The sequence below is a fragment of the Aedes aegypti genome, unplaced genomic scaffold (genome assembly GCF_002204515.2).
Source record: "Aedes aegypti strain LVP_AGWG unplaced genomic scaffold, AaegL5.0 Primary Assembly AGWG_AaegL5_hic_scaff_1100_PBJ_arrow, whole genome shotgun sequence".
NCBI lineage: Eukaryota > Metazoa > Arthropoda > Insecta > Diptera > Culicidae > Aedes > Aedes aegypti.
Window position 1 is genome coordinate 752 of NW_018734518.1, and position 21,425 is coordinate 22,176.

At 41.7% G+C, this 21,425-nt stretch overlaps 1 pseudogene; it reads left to right on the forward strand.

Moving 5' to 3' along the window:
- The first annotated feature begins 1,164 nt into the window (after nt 1-1,164).
- On the forward strand, nt 1,165-18,109 carry LOC5573596 (annotated as a pseudogene).
- The last annotated feature ends 3,316 nt before the right edge of the window (nt 18,110-21,425 follow it).

Below are 21,425 nucleotides of genomic sequence, written 5' to 3' on the forward strand. Positions count from 1 at the left end.
ACAAATTGAGATTTCATTGATATATTAAAAAGAAATAGCATGTACAAGTGTCCACTTTATAAATGAACAGTCCTTAGCGGTAAACTGGTAGCTTGATTCCCCATGAAAAGCAAGATCGGTGAATTGGGAATACACCAGTTGCGGATCTTATCGTTGAGGATTTTATTCGATTCCCACGGTATATAGTATCTTGGGAAAGAAAGTTCTCTGTAAAAACTGTAGTTGAGAATCAGATTAGATACAGTAGGGATGTAACACCAGAAAAAAGGTTAGACTTAGATCATTAGCTTCATTTTTCATCACAAAATATATTTAAAATCGCGATAACTTTTTGTTCCAATATTTTTGCACCATTTTACACAAGTACTCAAAAAGCTCCTTCTGTTTTCAAATCTATATCGATATTGACTATCAGTCATCTGGTTTTGGCGATATTCCAATATTATTTGGAGGACTGGCATTCTTAGACTGCCATTTGTTTTTAGTCAATTTATAAAAAAATGAAATAAGGGCAATGTAAGTTAATAAGGAGTTTCTCTGAAAAAATCATACAATCGGTTGAGTTGTCGCTCAAGAATCTCAAAATTACGAGAAGATGTTTTTTAAAGTTCTTTAGATCTTTTCGAAAGGAGTGGCACCAGAAACATAAATGCTCATACTAAAAAAAGTTACATCAATTTGTTTCCTTTTTTTTTCAGAACAGACTCACATCAAAGCATGTGTTTCGAAAAACGAATAACCGAACATGAGAAAAACTCTGTAGCCTGAGATATTTTCGTGAGTTATGGCTACGCGTTAGTCCGCCCATGAAATTTCGCATTATCTCCGAATTCAGATGACCAATGACCAAAATCAACAGAAAAGTTGTTTGAGAACTTGGAAAATTGTGCAAAAAATCGAAACCAAAAATGTAATGCAGATTTTCATATTTTTTTTGTGATGAAAAAATGATGCTGCTAGTTGTGAGGTTAATTCTTATGGAAGAAATACATGCGGTGTGGCGCCTTATAGGCCGCGTGAAATTTCCCACAAGTACCCTTAATTGAGCCTAATTCAACCGTCCCGAGGCGTTTACTATCTATGAAATCATATAAATATACATATCGTTACAATTTCAACGCTCTACTAATTCTGCATTGCTATGCGTTCTATCTCCCTCAACAGGTCTTCTAGACTCAATAACCAGCACGGAAGATGCCAAAGGATGTCCAGGAGTATGTGTGCATACGCTAGCGACATTGATATGTTACGAAGTTTTGGAGGATATTCCCTGTCCATCCCCAAGTATGAGGTGTTGCGTCGAAAGCCAGGCCGCTGCTGCAAACATTTCGACCACCACTACGAGCCGACCTAGGCCAACAACTACTCCGAAGCCAACCACCACAACCCCCAAGCCCACTACAGAAGGCAAAATAAAGGAAAAGGAAAAAGATAAGGACAGTAAAAACAATTGTAGGTGATTACATCTCATTCACTCATGTAACGATTAGAAGTTTTAATATGATTTCTCTGAATTTCAGCTACATGTCCAGAGTTTGCGTAGCTGACAGAATCGCAGAATACTGCGAAGCCTATTTGATGGACTCCAGGTCTTTGTAAGAGTGGTACAAAATGTTGTGTTTCCAGGATATTTATCCGGACAAGCCACCAGCCGATCTCTATGTGCCAACAGGCACATTTCGATAGCAACAAAAATAAGACTACAACTCCGAAACGCGTATCCCAAAACAACGGAAAAGACTACAACTGAGGAACCTATAAAGTCAAAGACTAATCACCCGCCAAAACGGTGAAAACTACGCCTGCTCCAAGATCAAGATAGCGCCCCCATCGAATCCACAAGGAACGGGTCAAAACCTTGCGGAAGAATGCGTCAATGGACTGTTTCGCACTGTTTTGCGATGATTGTTGACAGTGAAGCATTCTGTCCAAATGAAGGATCTTGCTGTGTAACTGGAACTGCTGACGAGTACCAAACACGAAATTGTAACGACTACGAGAAGACCAAGTACGCCGGAGGAGATTTAATAAACTGTAACTATTCATTTAGTTGTTAATATTTTATCTCTTTGTTCTCAACACATATTGCAGCCACCGCTCCGAAGATGTCCTGGATTCTGTATGTTGATAATATAATGGCTGCGTTCTGTGAACGGCCCTCGGAGATCATCCACACCACTGCAACTGCGAAGCGAGGTTCAATTTGTTGTGACAACACTAAGGCTCCGGTTACGAGACCTGCTCCAAAACGGCCTCCACCGCCCCCCAACTACTACAACTACTCAAGCTCCAACCACAACAGCTGCACCCGACCCAAGGGAAGAATGTCCAGGATCGTGTATGTGAGCTTATTGAGTTTCACGTGTTTCCGAAATGCTGAAATGACTGATTTATTCAAATGTAAAAAGTCCGGAACACAATTGCTGCGCTCCAAATCGAAAAATCCAAGAAGTTCAAATGGCAGCTGGCAAAATTAAGCCAAACGATACAACAAACTATCCACCGCCACCACCACCGCAGAATGTAGCACAGCCTTATCCACCTCCACCACAGCCCCTACCGCCGGCACAGGCAACCGCAACCACAACCTGGTTATGGACCTCCGTCATGAACAGCTATCCAGGACCAGTCAGCAATAACATTTACGAATTCACAAACTCAACTCCAGTTCATCATCTGTCTCAACCCGTCTACGAACCACTACCCACTACGACCACATCTCGACCTCAAGTGTACTCGAATCGTTGTGGTGTTAAGGAACTAGTCGAGGCGCTTCGATCGTTCCTCAGCCGAATCGAAATGGAACATTCCAGCAGTAGACGATCTGGCCCGACATATCGAGCTGGGAAAGTATCTACCGATCCAAAAGCACCGAACGGTTGGTTCTTGGGCCACAGCATTCGTGCCCATTCCTATATCTACAGTGATCACAACGATACGGTTCCGGAAGATTTGATTCATCATCTAGTATTTCTAGGACAAACTCACCACTAGCAGTATTGGAACAGTCATCGCAAGGGCCGAGTTGTCGTGGGAGAGGATGGAGACACGGCGAGTGGTGCTGGCAGGTCGCGTTGCAACTACTCTGAATTCAGTTATCTCTGCGGGGCGCACTAATTGGCACGCAATGGGTCCTGACAGCGGCGCACTGATGTCACCAGTAAGTCGTAACCTATGAGTGCATGGATGGTGAAATGCTTTTGAGATTACTCATCGAACTTTTAAATATTTTAGCATTGTTCGGTCTGGTGATGCCAATATACGTTCGGGTAGGTGATTACGATTTGACTCGCAAATTCGGCAGCCCAGGGGCACAGACGCTGCCGAGTTGCCACAACTTACATTCATCACAATCACAACAGTCAAACATTGGACAACGATATTGCACTGCTGAAGCTGCATGGACAGGCAGAGCTTAGGGATGGCGTTTGTCTGGTGAGTTTGATGATGAAATTTGCTGGGCTGACTTAAAATTATGTCATATATAAATGGGCGTCCATTGATTACGTAAGGAGTTATGGAGGAAGTGGGGCTTAAGATTTCTTACGCGCCATAAATTTATTTTTGGTTTTATACAAAAATTCTTACCATAGGGGGGATAGAAAAATCCCGAAAACTGTCTCACGTAATTAACCCTTCCACTAGCAGCTTAATTATTTACCGCAAAAAGCATATTCAGATCGTTATAACTTTTTTAGATATTTTTGCACAAGCTCTCAAAAAACTATTCTAGTTTAGAATCTGTGTCGATATTGTACATTGGTCACATGGATTCGGAGATATTCCAAAACTCATTTAGGGACTGACGCGTAACCACAACCCACATTAATTTCTTCAGGCTACAGATTTTTTTTCGTATTCGGATATTCACTCTTCGGAACAATACATTAATGTGAGTATGTTGTGAAAAATGAAGCAATTTGGATCAGCCGTCTTTGAGTAATGAGTACGTCATTTATGGACGCTGCCTAACACTATTTGGCAAAAATCAATAATAATACATATGTAATCAATCCAAATTTCGATCAACATGATTGGTTAATTGGAACGGAAAAAAATATCCTTGTGGGTGCATAGATTAAGTTGATTACATGTCATAAAGTGTAAAATAATAGGATTGGAGTATTCGCCACCCTAAGGAAAACATATTTTGTGAATCAATAAAAAAAGTTTTTGAATACCTACTGTCAATTCGTTGAACGAAGGCTTTCAATCCATGTTAAGGAGGAAAAAAACTCGTCTGAAACATGGTTTTGTATTGAAAATTGGAATGGTGAATACTGAACTTGCACCAGTATTCGCCATATTTTTTATTTTGGTTCCTGAATTCACTACCTACGTTTATTTCTTATGAAGGGTGGAAAATTCAGAAACACCATGGCGAAATCTGATGCAAGCCAGCTAAAATTTTTGGGAAAATGTTTTTTTCTTTTATTTTTTTAGCAAATTATAAGATTTTAAAGAAGTTACCTCATCATTTGAAAATGATTTAAAAGACACTAAATGTAATTCTATTTGAGATGTAAAACGGTATATAATCATGGGTGGCGAATACTGGTACATCTTCCCTAATATAGACTGGCTCTAGCTGCCTGACAGTTGCAAGGTTTCAAATTAACATGAAATTAACCCTAATAAAACACAGACTTCAAAATATGACTTACAGGACGGACTCGATTATCCTGGATTCCAAAATACAGTAGTTCATATTAAATTCCAATTTCTGATACCTTTCCTTAGTTATTCTAAACCATTTGCATGTAACGTAACGATATTTGTACAGATTGGAAAAAAATCCGTGAATGTAATTATTGGTGTTCCCCCTGGAGATTTGAGGAAAGCTCAGGAATAGAGTGCGCTTCCTATAGTCCAAGCAAGCGAGTTCGTTGTGTGCGTCGCACAGTGCTTCGAATGTATGGGACCTTGGGACAAAAATCATAACTTCCGTTTTAGGCGTTTTACCTCAATGATGTTTATAGGACAGTTGTCAAGCATCATTAGGGTTATTATTGACATAAATTACCTATATGATAAACGTAACCGCATAAGTAACATAAGCGCCAATTTGTGTATTTGGGTTAACAATCGCTCACTCAATGATCTTATGTCGGCTGTTAAACAGCAGTAACACTATAAGTAGTCTTTACAATGTTTATTCAACATTTAATCCACCCAGCATACAGCGAACATTCAGAGATGCTTGTTAGGCGTTTGTTTGACAGGATTGCATGACGTGTAGTTTATAAACTGTCGAAGACAAGTTGTAGGTGCCGTTATTACTTATGATAACAAATGTACAAAATAGTAAGCTTTGTTCAGCATTAATTCAACAAAAACACATGCTGAACACAGTCTGTTTAAGTGTTTGGTTCAACTAAACTAGACATCATATTTATTTATAGAATTAACTGTATAAACGTACAAATAAGTATGTTCGATGTTTCTTCAACATTTATTTTATAATGGAAAAAGCAAAAAACATTGGTAGTTATATACGCACTTCAACAGATGCTCATATCTGGATGCCTAGGATTTTGAAGCTTCATTATTAAGTTTTAATTAATCAAACATTGTTGCGATGTCGAGGCTTGAACTCAGGACCTTCTAATTTACAGGCGCATGCTTCTCCACTGCTCTAACCAAGGTTATACAGATCAGCAGATAAAGAGTAGTATTTTGAGATATAATAAGATAATCGAACAGATTATCGTACATACGTTGGCTAAACATTGTCCAAGTATTTTGCGGTGTATGTAAACATCATTGTTGAACACTGCTTGTAAAAAGGTCACAAACGCAAGAATTTTTCAAGCTACAGTAGTTTCTCGATTTTATCACTGTTCGTTTTAATATCGCTTCATTATTTCACTCTTGATTTTAGCACGATTTTCTGTTCGATTTTATCACGCCACAATAATTATTTGAATTTCATTCTTTTTACACTTAAAAATAAAAAAAAATACTGTATCAGCTTTATTACAGTTTGATAACAGATGAATAATCACCTTATGAAAACATGTTGTTGAATTAACACTGTGGAAAGGCTATTTTTGGAATGACGGTGATCATAAGTAATAAGGACTTCTTCAACTTTTCATCCACAATTTAGACAAGCTTCCACTCATTATATATCTCTGTTAGACAAAAGCTAAACAAGCATTTCTGAATGTTCGATAGATAACTGGTGGTTTACTTGTTGAATCCACATTGTCGAGTCTATTTATAATGTTATTAATATTTAGTAATTGAATAAACGTGTACTATACTACGTAAATAAATGGTTTATTATTGAACAGATTCTCCGTTTCTGAGCGAATAAAGCTTGAATAATGTTTTTTTTTTTACCAAGGCAATTATTAAATAACCAATAGCTGAATAAAACAGATCTAAGAAACTTTTCTCAAAAGTGTTCTTGGGAAGTTGAACAATATTTGTGATTGAGTATTTTAATCTTAATCAGTAAAATTGGTTACTACCACACTTATGCAATTTACAACTATATTTAAAAGCTTTTATATTACGGGTTAATTGAATTCAAAGCAAAAATATCTTTGTTGGGGCGGAGAATTTCGGGATTCTGGCGATGGATTAACACCTCTTTTCAGCAACGGTAAACGCAGCTTCAAGCTGAAATTTATTTTTGATTTTAATAATTTTTTGTTTCATTTGTTAGATTATTAATAATGGGTCTTACATTTTGGTGTACCTCGCTGGCTAACTCCTTCCAACTAGAATTCTCAAATTCTCCCAGCAACCTAATTCCTGTTAGACCAGATAATTATAAGTATAATTCACTTTTTATTATTTCACTTCTTTACCTTCCGTTACGCTATTTAAATCAAATAATTCACAGTTTATTTTAGTTTTCCGCTACTTTCTGAACACCTGGCTTTTTAATTTCTTTTCTCGTTTTACTTCTACCTTTTAGTTTCTTAGTTTTATTTATTTTCCACCCGTTGACAATGTACGCCCTGTCAACGTGATTTTCGTACATTGCGAAAGGGCGAAACCGGGACTCACCTAGTATGCGCAGGGTTCCCAGTTGGTTCGCGAACATCCCCCCTCCCGTGTAGTTCCGGTTCGCTTGAATTTTTCATTTTCTGGAGCCCCTGTAGTACCTCGAACATCTAGGATTGCTAGCTTGGTCGCTGGCCTGCTGAGTATTTCCCCTCGACGTCTTCACTACAGCTCTGCGGACTTGACCGTCCTTACCTTTCACAACTTCCACGACTCGTCCTCGCAACCAACCATGCGGAATCCCTTCCTCAAACTACCACCACCAAATCACCCGGCATCATTGGTTTTACCGGTTGAAACCACTTCGTGCGTCTTGTCAGGGTGGGCAAATATTCATTTACCCAGCGTCGCCAAAATGTATCTACCAGATACTGGGCCAATTTCCAGCTATCCCTTAATGTGCTGTGATCTACGGTCAACTCTTGACTAGGTTGGTTGATTCCCTGGGGGTACCATAAAGTAGGAATGGTTCGGCGAAAGTGCTTCCTGGTTCACACTATCCAGGGGAATGTACGTTAGCGGTCTTGAGTTGACTATTGATTCGGCCTCAACAATTATGGTTTCGAGAACCTCGTCACTTGGATGTCTTGGATGATGTGCGATTGCTGCCATCGCAACCTTCACCGAACGGACCATGCGCTCCCATGAACCTCCCATGTGGGGCGCCAAGGGTGGGTTAAACAGCCATTTCGTTTGTGAATTCGTGAAGCTCTGAGCGCAGTCCTTGGAGATCTTCTGCAGCTGCTCTTTCAACAGATTGTTAGCTCCGACAAAAATTGGTTCCATTGTCTGAGCAAAACGTTATTGGTGAACCTCTTCGAGCCACGAAGCGCCGTATGGCCATGACACATGATTGTGTTGACAAACAATGTACAACTTCTAGATGTACTGCCCTTACTGACAGACCGTGAACAGTGCTATCCAGCGTTTGACTTGACTGCGTCCCTGTTTCACGTACACTGGACCAAAATAGTCTATCCAGTGTGCGTAAACGGTCGTACAAACCCGGTTAGGACGAAATTCAGGAAGTGCTGCCATGATGGGACTTGTGGTGGCTGCCTTTCCTATTCGGACAGTGTTGACACTGCCTGGCTATTTTCGAGATTACTGTGCGAAGCCGAGAGGAATTCGAAACGTTGCCGAAGCTCGTTACAAACTTTTCATTATTCTGATGCAAAAAACGTTCATGGTAGTCCTCCACCAGTAATTTCGGTGACCTGATTGTTTCTTGGCAGTAAGATAGGATATTTCATGTCCAGAGTAATCCTTGGTGCTGCGATGATTCGACTATCCATCCTTATTACTCCATCTTCATCAATTTTCGGTGACAGTTTGTATAAAGGGCTTGATTTAACAATCAGTTTCTGTTCCCTGTCCGGATTATCTCTGTTGTAGACGAGCGTTGTGTATTCATCCGGATACTCATGCATCTGCACTTGACACCAGATCAGAGATTCTGCCTTCTGCAATTCTTCCTGCGTTAATGGACCTTCTACTTTCCAACCGAGGAATAGCTTACTGCCCGCACAACGTATCCCGCGGCCCTGTTGAGCCTCGACCATTTGGAGAAACGGCTGAAGTCAATCAACGGTGTTGGTAAAGTCCGATGGTGTAGGAAGACGTTTCGCAAATCTTCCGACGTCTCAACATATGATCGGTTTGCTTCAGCCAACTGTTATCCGGATCCCTTAGAAACGTCGGTCCTGCGTACCACCAGTCTTCGGGGCGAAACTGGGTCCATCTCTCCATTTAGTAGCCTGATCGGCGACATTTATTCTTGGAAGGAACTTTGCGCCCATTCGTTGATAGTAAGTTTGTGCTCAAATTTCTCCCCACTCTAACCCGACAAATTGGTGGTATCGTCGAGTTTCGGATCTGAGCCAAGCAAGTACGGTCGTCGAGTCCGACCAAAGGTATCGAGCGACAACAGGTATTGTCCAGCGCTTTGCAGATACTATCTAAAAGACGGGTACCAACTAGAGCTGCTGTAATTCTAGCCGTGGTATTGAGAGCGGCTTTAACGGTGCCACTTTCGTCTTTGCCGATATCGAACCGTGCACCGCGGAACTCCTGAACGCAGTGTGCTTCGTAGGTATGCCACGCAAGCATATGCATTCTCGCTGGCATCGACAAAAACGTGGATCTCTGCATCTTTCGGATGAGCTCCCGTGTCCTGCGAAGGAAGCACCTTGGAATTCGAGCATCTTCTATCTTCTTCAGCAGACCGCTCCACCTTCTCCATTCTTCCAGAATTTTCACCGGAAATGGACATCGTCCCCAACCTGCTCCGGTTCTCCAAACCTGCTGCATGATGATCTTTCCGTGAATGGTGAAGTGCGCTACCAGTCCTAACGGGTCGAACAGTGACATAATTGTACGAAGGACTTGACGTTTGGGTTGGTGCGTCAGGCCTTTCAATAATGTTCTGAATCTCCTCTTTTAAATTTAGTTCGAAACTGAAAACGTCTTCAGATGGGCCTCCACACCATACCGAGCACTCGCTCTACGATTGTATCTGGACTTAGAGACTTATGATGGTTCTTATTCACTTCTCCTACGCGTTCAAGCACTTCGGCGGAGTTTGGGACGAAAGTTGCGGATTTCCATTCCAGCCAAAGTATTGAACATGTTTCACCTCCTGTTATTAGTTGAACTGCTTCCTCTACCGTGGTCTACGCTGTCGAGGTAGTCGTCTACATAATGGTTCTCCGATGATTGCCTTTCGCCGCGTTGGGGAACTGTTCTGCGGTGCTCCTCCGCATTCCGGTTTTTTTAGATACTGTGCGATACATTGGAGAGCAGGCAGCGCCGAATGTAGCGACATCCATCACAAAAATCTGCGGCGCTTGTCCCTGCGCGTTCTCGAAACACGAACCTCTGCGCTTGTTTGATCCCTCTGACGAATAAGGAATTGGTGGAACATTTCCCTAATATCTCCACTGAAGGCAATTGATTTTTGACGGAAGCGTAGCAGCACGGTTGGTAGTGCTGTTAGAAAGGTCCGCGTCCTTTCAGCATCCCTATCATTCAACGACACACCCTTTACTCGTGCTGCAGCGTCCCAAATCAATCGGACTTTTTTCCGGCTTCCGCGGGTTGCCGTACTACTCCTAGGGGTAGGTACCATACGCGCCCTGACTCCGTGGACTCTAATTCCGCTGCAGTGATTCGATGCGCATAATCCTTTTTCGACGTACTCTGATATTTGTTCCTCTCACCTTTTCCGTCCAGATAAGGATCTTTCTCCAATTTTTTCTCTAATGCTTCCATACGACGAACCGCCATAGGAAACTGTCAGGCAGACATGGATCATCGTATTTCCACAGCAAACCTACTTCAACCTTCCTCCGACTCTTCGTGTTGTGTTCTGCAATATTTCCAAAGCCCGCTTGTCTTCCTCCGATTGTGGATTCTGCTTTATTGTAGCCTCTTCTACCGCCAAAACTGTCTGAACAGATCGGTGAAATCTGTGTCTTCTTGGCTTAGCTTCACGTGTGTGTTCACGTATCCGACAGATGTCTTATTTACCAGATGAGTGCCATAAACACTCCATCCCAGCCGGGTTTTTGTTGCGATGAGATCTCCTGCAGCACTTTCACGATTTTTAAGCGAGCTTATCAGTCGAGCGTTGTCTACGCCAATTATGAGCCGAGGAGAGACGCTGGTATAACTCTTCAGGGGAGATGCCTTAGTTGCGGGTGTGTTTCACACAGCTCTTCGTAGTCCACTGTCTGAGATGGAAGTTTGAGGGGCCTACTGTTTTGGCTTTTAATAGGAAACATTTCCCATTATTTCCCCGGCTATAGTGACTTCAATGCGTTGCGATTCCTTTTCGATCCTTGTGACATCTCCTGTCCATCCTAAAGCCAGAGGTTCATTAGGTCCTTCAATTCCAAGAAGATTTGCCACTTCCGCTCCAGCATAGTCGACGACGAGCCGTCGTCTAGAAAGGCAAACAATTCAATGCTTTTGCCATTTCCATATAGCGTCACGGGAAGGTAGCGAAGTAAGGCATACGATGTAGTGGCGTGATGATGCTGGTAGGTCACATTTCTGACGGCCGAAGAAGGCGACTGAGACGCGCTGAGCTCAGCCTTTCTAGAGTGCAGCAAAGGGTGATGACGCATTCGACAATCTCCGACTCCACATTCCTGTTTCGAGCGACACGGCCACGTGCGATGAGGGATCAAACAGATTCGGCAAAGTCCTTTTCGCCTCATAACTTCCAGCGTCCATCGAGATCTAGCTGTTTGACTCTTGACATTCTGCAATGCGATGATCGGTTTGTTGCAGTATGTACAAGGCTTGAGAACTACTTCAGCTGGTTCCTTTTGGTGTGTAGAGCTGATGTGTTTTGATCCAGATGTCGATGGAGTTTGTTGATGCACGAACAGCTTCTCTCTTGACATTTGTCCTTTTTCGGCTTCTCCAATCTGCTGGAACTCGACTGCGCTGGATCCATGTGTAGGGTAACGTCACTTGCCATCGTCACCAGGTCCATCATGAAATCATTAATGCTCCCAAATCAACAGTCTGATACATCCTTTTGTGGGATGCCCACTGTAGTTTCAAGTTAGGTGGTAGTCTGTCCACCATCTCCTGCAACAGCATAGGGTTACTGATATGCTGCCGTGATCGGCTAGAATCATGTGTTCAACCAGGTTCCCTACTCCCATCCCAATTTGATCAAGGTTTTGAGATCATCACCTTTAGGGGAGGGAATTTCACGCAATCGCTTAACAGTGAATGAATTATAACTTCGGGCCTGCATAGAGCCGGGCTAGTGTATTCATCACGTGGGGAACAGACTCAGGAATCAGCAAACGACTGCGAACACTTTCTAGTGCATGGCCACGGAGACATCTCTGGAGTCTTGCGAGATTCTCAGAATCATTATACCCACACGCTTCGGTCGAATTATTAAACGAGCTGAAGAATAGTGGCCAATCCTGTGGGTCACCTGAAACGTAGGCAACTCCCTCGGAATGACTTGACGCGCAGCTAATTGTTCAGCAGTTGGTGCAGTTCGTCTGTTTGACGAAGGAGAAATTTGAACTGGTACTGCCCCGTTAAACTCGAAGATGGGATCGGATGCTGCCCTAGTGGTTGTAACGGCGCTGACGAAATTGGGACTTGATTCTGGTGAAATTCGGTACTGTTCAAGGGTGTGGCTGCTGCGGTTGGCTCCACTGCGCCATTCCTGAAGGCCACTGTTGCTGATAATGGATCACTGGTTTTGACCCTAACTTGTTATATCCAGGAGGTGGTAGCAATGCTGACTGATTCCACTGCGAATACTGCTGGAAACTTCGTTGTGTCGATGGAAACTCGTTCGAACTTCTAGTTGCCGTATGCCCCGTCGATGACAAACTGGCTCGGCACACTGTTGTTGATGGGATTTGATGTACTTGTAGATGGTACTTGTGTTGGAGGCAAACGTTCAGACAACTTAATTTCGGATAGTTGCTGACCAACTTTGGGCCCCAGCCTTTTCCCCGGTACACCCGACTTGTGATATTGCATTGGATCTAACTCGCTAATCGGTTGTGAAACACTTGCTTTTGGAGGAGGTTCCCCTGTAGTTGACCCTTTACATGGTAATCTTTGTTGGGCTATCTGACTTGATACTGTTAGACTTTTATCCCTAGTTTAGATGCTATTTGAACTTTAGGAAATGCTTACATTATCGGTGGTGGCTTGGGTGTGCTTGTTTGGACAGATTCAGCAATAGATTCTAGTCTTACATTGGAAACGCTAACACTATCTCTCACCTGGTTGCTAGTAGACTGGCCTGCACCACGGATGTATCGATATGGAACTCATAGTGGACATATCTCTGGTACGCGAGTTCGGATCGGACACTGATCCCACTCCGGCCAAACTAACCGGTACACTCGTCTTCTGCTTTGGGAACCTATGTTCTCAACGCCGGTCTTGACGTCGACGTGGCTGGAATCTCGGGATTACCGCTTTGAATCTACGTTGCATGTCGACTCGAAGATTTGTGCTCATTCGCTTCCTCCGTCCGATTCGAGGGTCTCCAACAACATCGTCACTCTGGCTTGTCGAACCAATCCACTTATGTGTGTTTGCGTGAATCACTCTGGCGCTTACTCTGCTTCTAGTACTTCGATTCTCCTCCTCATCTAGCAGCTGAGACTCGAGGGCTTCGAGCTTCTGCTTTTCAAAATCAGCTTCTACCTGTCTTCGTAGTCGCTGAAACCTTTCAGCATCCTCCAATTCCTTCAGCCGATTCTGTCGTTCGGTTTCCAACTGTTGGAGACGTAATGTTAGCCGGGCCGCACTCAGGCTACTGCGCGTAGACGTACTTGTTCGCTTACTGGAACGTTGTGATGAAACTGTGATAGCTTCTAATCTCTCGATGCACCTCTGACAGGTGAAACTCCGATCCTCGTCGGCAATCGAGTCTCCTACTTCTGCACATGCGAAATGTACATAGCCATCACATTTATCGCATTGAACTAAATCGTCGGCATTGTCCGGGCGATCGCACAGCATACAATGACTTGCTGGATTCATTATCTGTATACTCGCCGCACGCAGGATCTAACCACAAATCTTGAAGATTGTTGGGGGGAGAATTTCGGGATTCTGGCGATGGATTAACACCTCTTTTCAGCAACGGTAAACGCAGCTTCAAGCTGAAATTTATTTTTGATTTTAATAATTTTTGTTTCATTTGTTAGATTATTAATAATGGGTCTTACATTTTGGTGTACCTCGCTGGCTAACTCCTTCCAACTAGAATTCTCAAATTCTCCCAGCAACCTAATTCCTGTTAGACCAGATAATTATAAGTATAATTCACTTTTTATTATTTCACTTCTTTACCTTCCGTTACGCTATTTAAATCAAATAATTCACAGTTTATTTTAGTTTTCCGCTACTTTCTGAACACCTGGCTTTTTAATTTCTTTTCTCGTTTTACTTCTACCTTTTAGTTTCTTAGTTTTATTTATTTTCCACCCGTTGACAATGTACGCCCTGTCAACGTGATTTTCGTACATTGCGAAAGGGCGAAACCGGGACTCACCTAGTATGCGCAGGTTCCCAGTTGGTTCGCGAACAATCTTCACTGCCGTTTTGCCCATTAAGTATTGTTGAAAAAGTGATGAAACAAGTGATGATAAAAAATTAAAAGATTGTTTATTCATTGTATGTCGCATATAACAACAGAGTCTGGATCAAGACAACAGCTCATGTTCAATTATTATAGAGGCGCTTGACAACCAAGCTTCAAGTTTGGTTCTACTTGCTAGGAAAATCATGAAAGTGAGGAACAAAAGCATTGCTAAGAACAGATGCAACATTTGTTCATCACTTTATACAAACTTATACTTATACTTACGTTCACTACCACGGCTGCTGTAAAGCTTTAGTAAAGCAGCAAGTTTACTAACCGCCTACAATTGCTTGCATGCTCTGCCCCACGATACAATTACATAATTTAGGTGGGAATGAATATGTGCAAAATAAAACATCAATAATGCTTTTTTAGGAAGGAATTTTCCAATTCGGTTTAAAACTCCACACATAGAAGACATTTTACTAGCGACTATCTGTATATGATGATCCCAGGATAAGGTAGAGTCAAAAAGAACTCCAAGATATTTGAAGCAATCGACTTTCTCGATTATATCATCACCTAGTACTAAGCGTGGTAAAGCTGGGATGGTTTTCCTAGGGGATCTAAAGACCATGAACTTAGTTTTATGAAGATTTAAAGTGAGGAGGTTTTCTGCAAAATAATTTTGGAGAAGTAACAAGTCGTCCTGCATGCTGTTTATAATAATATTAGCATTAACATTTGGATAAAACAACGCCGTATCATCAACAAACAACCTAGGAACTCCAGATAGATGCAGTTTGCAAATGTCGTTAATGTAAATGAGAAACATTAGTGGACCTATGTTGCTTCCTTGTGGGATGCCAGTTCTAAGCGATTTGTAAGAGCTTTGCGAACCGTCATGTGAAACAAATTGTTTCCGATTTACTAAATAACTGCTTAAGATGTTGTTAGCTATTCCTCTTATTCCGTAATGATCCAATTTTCTCAACAAAATGCCATGATCGAGAGTGTTGAAGGCTTTGTTCAAATCCAGAAACAAAGCTCCAACCATTTTTTTAGCATCTGTTTCTTGAAGGATTTTATCCACAAGCTCTGCTATAGCTATGGTTGTACTGCTTCCATTACGGAAACCATATTGAAACGAATACAATACATTATGCCTCTCAAGAAAACTCACAAGCCGATTGATTAACAGTTTTTCCAGAATCTTGTTAAACACAGAAAGGGTCGAAATAGGACGATAATTATCGATTCTACGAGTGTCACCTGATTTGAATACCGGAACCACTTTTGCTGATTTTAGACACTCTGGGTATGAACCTGTTTGTATCATTAAATTGAATGATTCAGACAAAATCCGTGAGAAAGAATTCGGATTGTTTTTTTTATTCTAGCTGGAATGTTATCAGGGCCAGGACTCTTGTTCACTTTCAGATTGATCAATAAAATAACTTCATTCTCTGTCGATGGCTGCAAATAAATTGAATCAGGAATGGGAGTAATTCGTCGCAGTGGATTTCTAGAAGTAGAACCAATTTTTTCTGCTAGCTTAGGACCAACTTCCGAAAAGTAGTCATTAAACCTTTCACAAATTGAAGCGCTTTCAATGGTGATGACGCCATCAACAACCAGAGAGAGTTTAGATTCATTTACAGATTTCCCCAATATTATATTCTTCCACATTTTAGAAGGTCACATCGTAAAAATACCTATCGAGATCTGTGTTCACCTCTGGCGATTTTTCTTTACAAAAATAAGTTTTCCCATAGTAAATCCCATACAAAATTTGAACGGCTGGCGCTAAAATATAGTTTCTCCGATCGAGCTGAAATTTTGCATAGTTGTTATGGGACCTAAATGCAATCCAAAAAGTGGACTGGAGCGAGAATCTAAATCTTGTCCCACACTAGTGCCCATGTTTTTTTTTCTTTGAGAATACTAATTCCTTGATATTCTTATCACAGAAAGTGATTTGAATAGGTACTACTGTATTTGGCTTGTTACTATGATACAACCTCGCAGCAGACACAATTGAATCATTAGGTAAATCCACGCCAAGGTACGCAACAGTTTTTTCAACCAATGGCATTACACACTCGTTTGGCACTTGTGGCAAACCTAGCAAGATTGCATTGTTCGATACTGACTTGCGATCATATTTATCGGCGTTAGATTCAAGTTGATAAACAATATTAGCCAGTTTAGAATGAGAGCTAGATAAATCATTGATTTATTGTTTGAGACTTCCATTTTCAGCTTCGAGATTCTTAAACTCTTAAACAATGTTATCAAATTTTGCAGATAGAAAATCTTGCGAGCAGTTACTAAACGCACCTCGGATTTCACATTGACCATTTGTTGAGTGACAATACTAGCTACAGTAGCCTTCAATTCAGAAGCAAGAGTGTCAATCATTGATGATCGCTTGTCCTGAACCTCCATAATACATTAGTATATGTCGGAACAGTTGATGGTACAGAAATACATGGCAGTTCTCATTTTGCTAACAGCACTACCAGTGATATTTCTACACTTAAAGTGAGCAATAGAAAAGCAATACATGCATGTGACGAACTTCTTTGGGTCAGTTTCATTTTATCGGCATACCACACTGCAAACGACCTCGCTTTCCATAACGATCAACGGCTTAAGTTTCAAGTGTTGAGAAAGAAAACAGAAAACGAACAACAAATAAGATTTGTTTTTTTTTTCTTTTTGGCTTATTTCTTATAAGGAATCAGTCACCCCAAAGTGAGAAATCGAGACACAGAAGCAACTAATTGTCCATAGTAGATTCGACAGATCAATAAGCAATGAACATCCCGATAGTCATGTCTATCGACTTTTTCTTAGAGAAGACTTGTACTCGAATGAACACCCAGCCTGTAGATTAATTTTCAGCCATCAATGAATTAATCATTTCTCCATTCGTGTATCGACGATAGTTTACGCGAAAGGGAGTCAAGGAAATTGATAGGAAGATCCATGGATCTCTTTATTTGTTAAAAGCATTTCATAGTAAAAATCAATGTGAGCATAAGCATGCGGTGAGCAACGAAATGAAATCAACTAACATTAATTCATTTCGTAGTCAAATTTAACCATGACAAACTCTTTAATATAGAAATACCTAAAACCGATTACATATAAATTTAAACAAACCATTAACTATTCTAGGTCTGCCTCCCAGCTCGAGGGGTGAATCACGCTGCCGGAAAGCGCTGCACTGTCACCGGTTACGGTTACATGGGAGAGGCCGGACCAATCCCATTGCGAGTCCGAGAAGCTGAGATTCCCATTGTGAGCGATGCCGAGTGCATCCGGAAGGTAAACGCCGTCACGGAAAAGATCTTCATCCTTCCGGCGTCGAGTTTCTGCGCCGGAGGTGAGGAAGGGAACGATGCCTGTCAAGGAGATGGTGGTGGTCCCCTGGTTTGCCAAGATGATGGATTTTACGAACTGGCTGGGCTTGTGTCGTGGGGATTCGGATGCGGACGGGTTGATGTACCAGGTGTCTACGTGAAAGTATCTTCCTTCATCGGATGGATCAATCAAATCATCAGCGTCAATAACCTATGATCTGCAGAATGAATCGACTAACGCACCACATCTCCTGAACTACTGTGTAAATTAAACTAGAACAATAGTTTAAATAGATTCTAGGTATTTAATTTATTTAAGATAATTTATTGATTTGTATTAGGAAAAAAAAGAACTAAATTTTAGTACACTCCTAGATTTCAACACTACTTCATCCTAAAAAGGGTTTATATATCTCACACGAAACCAGATAATATATCTGCCTACATCGACTACACACTTTCAAATTTGGTTCAAATTTGCAAAGATTTCTTTACCTAAGAGTATCGTAGTTTTTATCGTCGCCTGTCGTGGAAGGATCGAATTTCAGTCTAAATTTTAGAGCTACATGAGTAGTCACGACTGTAAATTGAAAATTTAATTTGAGGTTCATCTAGTTCAATAAATGTTTGTAAGATCAGACTTCCTTCTTGTGCATATTCATTGACATCGATAGAGAACTATTGAGAAACTCCCGCTGACTAAACTTAATTAAATTGGCTATTATAATCTTAGAATATAAGCAATTTGTATTACTTAATAGTTTCCTAAATATCTTCTTTCTGGCGTTACGTCCCAACTGGGACAAAGCCTGCTTCTCAGATGAGTGTTCTTATGAGCACTTCCACAGTTATTAACTGAGAGGAGCTTTCTTTGCCGATTGACCATTTTTGCATGTGTATATCATATCGTGTGGCAGGTACGAAGATACTCTTTGCCCTGAGAATCGAGAAAATTTCATTCACGAAAAGATCCTTGACCAGCGGGATTCGACCCCACGACCCTCAGCATGGTCATGCTGAATAGCTGCGCGTTTACCGATACGGCTATCTGGCCCCCCTATCATCCAATCTAACTCTTTTCAGCACTATTTGGCAAGTATGCCACCAACCAAATGACCTTCGATCAAATATCGAATGAAGCTTTTCGCGGAATAAAAAACTTTTCTATTTATATCACATAATAGAATACTATCAGTGTCGATTTAAGATAAATACTTACATTTATTGTGTTGAAGCAATATTTATGACAAGGTTTATCACATGCTAAACTATCTAGTTGTCAATTCGGTGGTATCTAAAAATTGAATGACTGATTTTTTTTTTTATTTTCGTTTTCATTCAATAAATAAATGCGTTTGAAAGGGAAGAAAGGGAGTGAGCTCTAACTTTAAGACTAATACGACAACTAGAAAAAAAAAAACACTCAGAAAGAGCGTTACACTTTTTTCATTGAAACGCAACATTAACTAACATATTTGATCAGTTGCACGATGTTATAAAATCAGCTCACATTTAGTTGTTCATACAAAAATCGATAAAATTCGTGCCAAAAGAGCAATTAGGTATCATAATATTTCGTACATTCTACTCAGACTGATAATGATTGCAACCACGAACTAATAGAAGGGTGAATATCGGAATTCACAACTACCTTCTAAAAAAGTGGGATTTAAACCTATCTCTAAGTGCGGCAAAAATGTTAGAAAGGGCGTTTATACAGAATGCAAGTTTTCTTTCAAGGGTGAAATGAGTAATTTTGATAATTGCACCGAAATGAGCCATCAGTTAGATGCTTTAGACAAGTTTTCCGAACACCAAATCGAAGAAACCTCTAGCCCAGGCTCTTTCAAGTGAAGAAGCAAAGAGTGCCGCCCATCGTGATCAGTTGTTCGAAGTATGGAGGATTTAGGCAGCTGATCTTGAACTCCGTTAGGGGAATCAAGGTTTTTATCCAAGTCGCAATAAAAGGAGACTGTCGAGTTTTGCCGGAATCTCTTAAAGACCGCGAACTTCTTCTCAAACATCTTGAAGAGTAGAAGCATACCATCCTTGCTAACGGCCTTCCGATAACATCCTGGCCGCTGCCTTGTTGTTCTTGAGCTGATGAATGGCATCCTTAACGTCTCCCATCGTGGGAGCTGGTTGATTTCCACTGCCGTGCTGAGGTAGCCGCAACCTTTGCTGTCCTGACCTTCTGTGCCTGTATTCTCGGCGCCATTCAGGTGTTCATAATAGTGCTGCTTCCACCTTTCGATCACCTCGCGTCCACCCGTCAAGATGCTCCCATCCTTATCCCGGTACATTTCAGCTCGCGGCACGAAGCCTTTGCGGGATGTGTTGAGCTTCTGATAAAACTTCCGCGTTTCTTGAGAACGGTACAGCAACTCCATCTCTTGGCATTCCGCCTCTTCCAGGCGACGCTTTTTGTCCCGGAATAGGAGGGTTTGCTGTTTCCGCTTCAGTATGTTTCGTTCCACGTTTTGTCGCATAACATGCTACAGCATTGCAGCACGCGCTGTATTCTTCTCCTCAAAAACCTCCTAGCACTCCTCGTCGAACCAATCGTTTATTGAGCTCCGTTCCACATATCCGACAATGCTTTCGGCAGCATCGTTAATGGTTGCTTTGACTGTCCTCCAGCAGTCCTCAAGAGGGGCCCTATCGAGCTCGCCCTCATCCGACAACGCTGGCTCAAGATGCTGCGCGTACGCATTGGCAACATCCGGTTGTTTCAGTCGCGCAAGATTGTACCGAGGCGGGCGTCGGTACCGTACATCGTTGATGACGGATAGTTTCGGGCGCAGTTTCACCATCACCATGTAGTTCGATAGGTTCTGACGTCGTTTATGTCGGAGAAGTTTCTGTCTGCTGAGGTGATCTCCAGGTGTACCGACTGATACTGCGGGCTTCGCAATTTGACCTACTGAAGGCTCAGGCCCTATCAGCTAGCACCAGCTGGTATTGCTGACGAAGGGGCCTCCACCTGCCCTGAACAACCTGCCCAGACAACCAAAATGTACGCATAACGAAATCACCTGGAGGCTTTGTATGTGCAAAATTTCACTTATAAGATGTCGCGAAAAGGCTTTCTACGTACAAAAGTGGAGGCGATATGCGTGCATATATTATGTGATGAATAATAACATACAATGCGAGTGTTTAAATATTCCACCGAACTAACCTGTGATCTTATGCGACGTAACTTATGATAACAAATGTTGATTTTACAGCTACTACGAATTGATTCGACTTACTTTGTACGAGTGTACGAGGCGAAACAGAATGTGCAAATGAACTCAGAAAAAAAGTGTTTTATGCGAGGAAACTCATCAATTTGACGAGTTTATCCACGGTGCTTTGCGAGTTTGATATAATTAGTATGAATAAACGAGTTATAACGTGAACTTTCATGCGATTTCTGGTTGTCTGGGTGAGGCTCGTATCCAACCCTGTAAGGGTCGATTTCGACCGTAGGGCACCGGTATGACCTACGTTCGCCGACTGCGAACCCTTGGACCACCTGTTGTTTAGCGTCTGCACTAGCCACTCCTCGAGTCCACTCGCCACCTCCTTTGTAGTTCCAAGACGATGTGAGTGATAGCCGATGAAACGGCATTCCAGCCAAACTCGTCTTTACACATCCTCTGAATCAGATTGTCCAGAGTCGTGTTCCCACCGCATGTGGCAAACATGCGGTCACGCATTGTGCGGAAACGCGGGCACACGAACAAAACGTGTTCCGCCGATTCCTCTTAACCTACACAAACTGGACATTAGGGAGAACCGGCATGACCGAAACGGTTAAGTTAAGTTAGCTATTTAATAAGAAGCGTTTTTTTCTCCTATATAGAGGTGAAATCAACTCACCTGTAAACAATCTGAACTGTTACGGCAAATTAAATGTAATGTGTTGTTAATAAAATGTTGATAAATGCTTAATTTATTTTTACCAAATC